This window comes from Ictalurus punctatus, chromosome 24 (assembly GCF_001660625.3).
Source record: "Ictalurus punctatus breed USDA103 chromosome 24, Coco_2.0, whole genome shotgun sequence".
In the NCBI taxonomy this organism is placed as follows: domain Eukaryota; kingdom Metazoa; phylum Chordata; class Actinopteri; order Siluriformes; family Ictaluridae; genus Ictalurus; species Ictalurus punctatus.
Genome location: NC_030439.2, coordinates 9,069,516 through 9,073,210, shown reverse-complemented (window position 1 = coordinate 9,073,210; position 3,695 = coordinate 9,069,516). Strand labels below are relative to the sequence as shown.

General features: G+C 38.8%; 1 pseudogene; it reads left to right on the top strand.

Moving 5' to 3' along the window:
• Positions 1-246: 246 nt before the first annotated feature.
• On the top strand, positions 247-931 carry LOC128629102 (uncharacterized; annotated as a pseudogene).
• Positions 932-3,695: the final 2,764 nt, after the last annotated feature.

Genomic DNA, 3,695 nt, shown 5'->3' with positions numbered 1-3,695 from the left:
CCTCAGTAAAATGTTTCAGTAATTCAGTATTAGTGAAATACATAATGTTAATCGTGCATAACTTACAGAGATTGAATAGTGTTTTCAGGCAAAATGGTGTAGTTAATTATAGCAGTAAGTAAAACCTTTCACATGTAACCATGACATTAACTTAATCTCATCCGTTAAAATCATAAACCTTTTGCTTTTAATATTTGAATACATTTGAAAATAGGAATGTTTTCACTTTTGAGTACTTTTGGCTGGATGCTTCCACTTTTAACTGAGTACAGCCAAACTGAACTGCTGTTCATCCCAGGGGATTCATCCTCACACCAGGATCTTGTGATCTCCCTGGACAACTCTCTGATCTCACCTTCTGTCTCTGTGCACAACCTTGGGGTTACCATGGACAATCAGCTATCCTTTTCCTCTCACATTGCTAATCTGACACGCTCTTGTTGATTTCTCCTTTACAACAACAGACGGATTCATCCATTTCTATCCATACAGGCCACTCAGGTCCCTTGTTCAGTCCCTTGTCATTTTGAGACCAGACTACTGCAACCCACTTCTGGCAGATCTGCCTCTGAGCACGATTCGTCCTCTGTAACTGATCCAGAATGCAGCTGTGTGACTTGTTTTCAACCTTCCTAAGTTCTCCCACACCACCTCACTGGTATGCTCCCTCCACTGACTTCCTGTAGGTTCCCACACCACATTAAACATACAGATGCTTGCCTACAAAGACAAAAATGGGCCAAAACCTAGTTACCGCAAAGCTCAACTGGTCCCACCATCTCTTAGGGTACAAGCAAGGCATGCATCAAGACTCTTCTCTGTTCTGGCACCTAGGTGGTGGAATGAACTTCCCCTAGATGTCTGAACAGAGTCACTAGCAGCCTTCAAATGACATCTAAAGACCTACCTCTTCCGGAAGTACCTAAATTAGCACTTTTCTTACGTCTTACTTTCTTATATTATTATATTACCTCACCAACAGAGTTTTTTGACTGATGGTCCATGACCTATGGAACTACATTTGGGGGTATTTATTGATAGAGACTTCAAAGCACTTCTGTAAGTAACTCTGGATAAGTCATAAATGTAAATGTAATGCATAAGATTTTGACACATTATCTCTACTTTAGCTTACATATTATTATGGTATTATGGCCAGTCACGTAAGTCAACATTGCACAACCACATGCAGAATATCCCCGACTAAGATTATGAACTAAACTCACACTTTCGAACTCGCTTTCGAAGGCTTTCGAGTGGATAAATGGGCTCAGTCCCCCCATTTCAACCTCTGCATATATATATATATATATATATATATATATATATATATATATATATATATATATATATATATGCAATTATACACATGAACAAGTAGCCACAAGTGCTGCCACATCAGCACACAATGTTAACTTTAGCTGAAGCAAACAAATTTAATGGTAGCATTGTATTGTGAAGCTAGCATGTAATTGGTATGTGGAGGAAGTATGTGGTATATCTGAAATAATTCAACATTTTTTGTACACACACACACACACACACACACACACACACACACACACACACACACACACACACACACACACACACACACACACACACACACACACACACTCTCTCTGCCTTACCTCGTAGTCAACAACCCCAACTTGCCATATGACCTCAATGGGCCCTTGCCACTTTGTGAGTAATTTAGAACTTGACATGGGAAATAATACGAGCACTTTATTTCCTAGTAAAAACTCACAAAGATGAGTGCCCCTGTTATACAGCTGGGGCAGACATTTCTGAGCCTGTTATAATTCCTGTTATAGTTGACCCTGTGTGTGGCATTTTGCTCTCAGGTCAAGAACATATTGAATTTCATTTTTGCTTTGTGAAGGTTCCTCCTTCCAGTTTTCCTGGACAACATCAAAGACGCCAGTTGGCGTAATAGGGAGAACCCCATGGTGGCTTGCGGGACCTCTCAGACTGCAAATAACTGTTCAACCCACCGATCCCAATCCCGGGCATCAAATTACAAATCATATTTTAAAGTATTCGATTAAATTTCTCAAACAGTCCATCCATTTGTGAATGGTAAAGGGGCACAATGGCACTTTTGGGGTGGCTGGCAGAATCCCCAGCTGACAATTGCACGCACTGCCTTTGTATATTGCTGCAAATTCCTGGCTAATAGAAATGGTCTATTCGGCAGTTGTGGGTCTGATACTTCCCTATATGTCAAGCCACAGAATTATGATGCTCATTGCCACCAGCAACTAGGTGCTTTCTTACATCACTTGATAAAGATTATTTTTAATAATAGTTTATGGATGGGTATGACTTTTTGGTCATGCACACCATCAGCATGTTTGTTGACAAAGTGAACTACATATAAGAAAAAAACTGAAACCCACTGCAATATATGGAGGTGAATAATTGATTGGAGCATTTAAAAAAAAATGTTGCACCAGGTGGCCTGTTCATAGGGGCAGGTGGGGAAGTGCTCCATCATTTAAATTAACTGTTCAACAAAAAGTTCCCATTCACAAACAATATATTTTAAATTCCACACAATTTTTTCAAATGTTGCTATTTGACAGATACAAGCCAATGTTCTATTGATTTACTTGCCTTCCTAGACATTGCACAGAGGTGGGGCAGCATACACACTGCACTGCTTACAGTAGCTTCCATAGAATTATTATTGTACCTAATGCTTAAATATGGGAACTGCAACAAGTGTTAATAGCAGTCCATTGGGGCAAGATTTGTGCTGCCACATGCTTGGAGGAGGAGCAGCAGAAAGAAAGTTAATGACAGGATTGGCAGATTGGGCTAGTTTAAAATACTTTGTGGCCACCAAGATCTTGTTTTATAGCAAATAATCTGAATTAAGTCTAATAAATCTAGTTTGAGGTGTTTTGTGTGGTTTTGGAGATGTAGCTGAGGCTGGAAATTTTGCTGGAATCTGTAAACTCTGGTTAATATTACCTTAAACACCGCTGAACAAAGGTACATCTAAAACCATTCAAAATGATCTGATAAAATGTATGCTGAGATGAAACTATTAATTATTTAACTGAATATTTCTGAATAACAATTAAGTCTTTACTTATGTCTCAGGTCTGAATAGCTATTTGTACAATTTCAGAATGTAATCCCCACTACACGTGCATAACTGAACTCTGAATATGAGACATTAATTGTAAGGATGCTGCTCTTTTCTGGTTATTTTCATGAAGAGAGCTAATAATTCTGGAGAGCACTGTATATTGTTCTGGAACTATGCAAAAGAACACTAAGTTTATTGTGTACCAGTCATCAATGTGTGGTCTGCAGCTGTCACTGTCTTAACCTCTGCCACTATCACTGTCTAAACAGCTTCCAAAACCGGTTTGTGTCTCAAGAAGGTTGTTAAACCTTTAAATGCCTCTGTGTACATGTTAGAAAGTTAGAAATAGACAAAGATCACTATGTTGGCAAATTAAGGCCTGTTAATAAAACTACACACAAGACTGTAAAAGGAACAATAACCAACACAGTGCAGTTCATCGAGACTGTTAATAATGGAACAATATATAGAGCTGTGAATTTGCTGACAATGGGGCAAAAATATAGGTGTCAAGTATGCACTTTCGTCAGCATGGAGAAATGTGAGGAAATAAATAGAAGCAGCTCCAAGTGAATCTTCAGAAGTCAATTGTTTG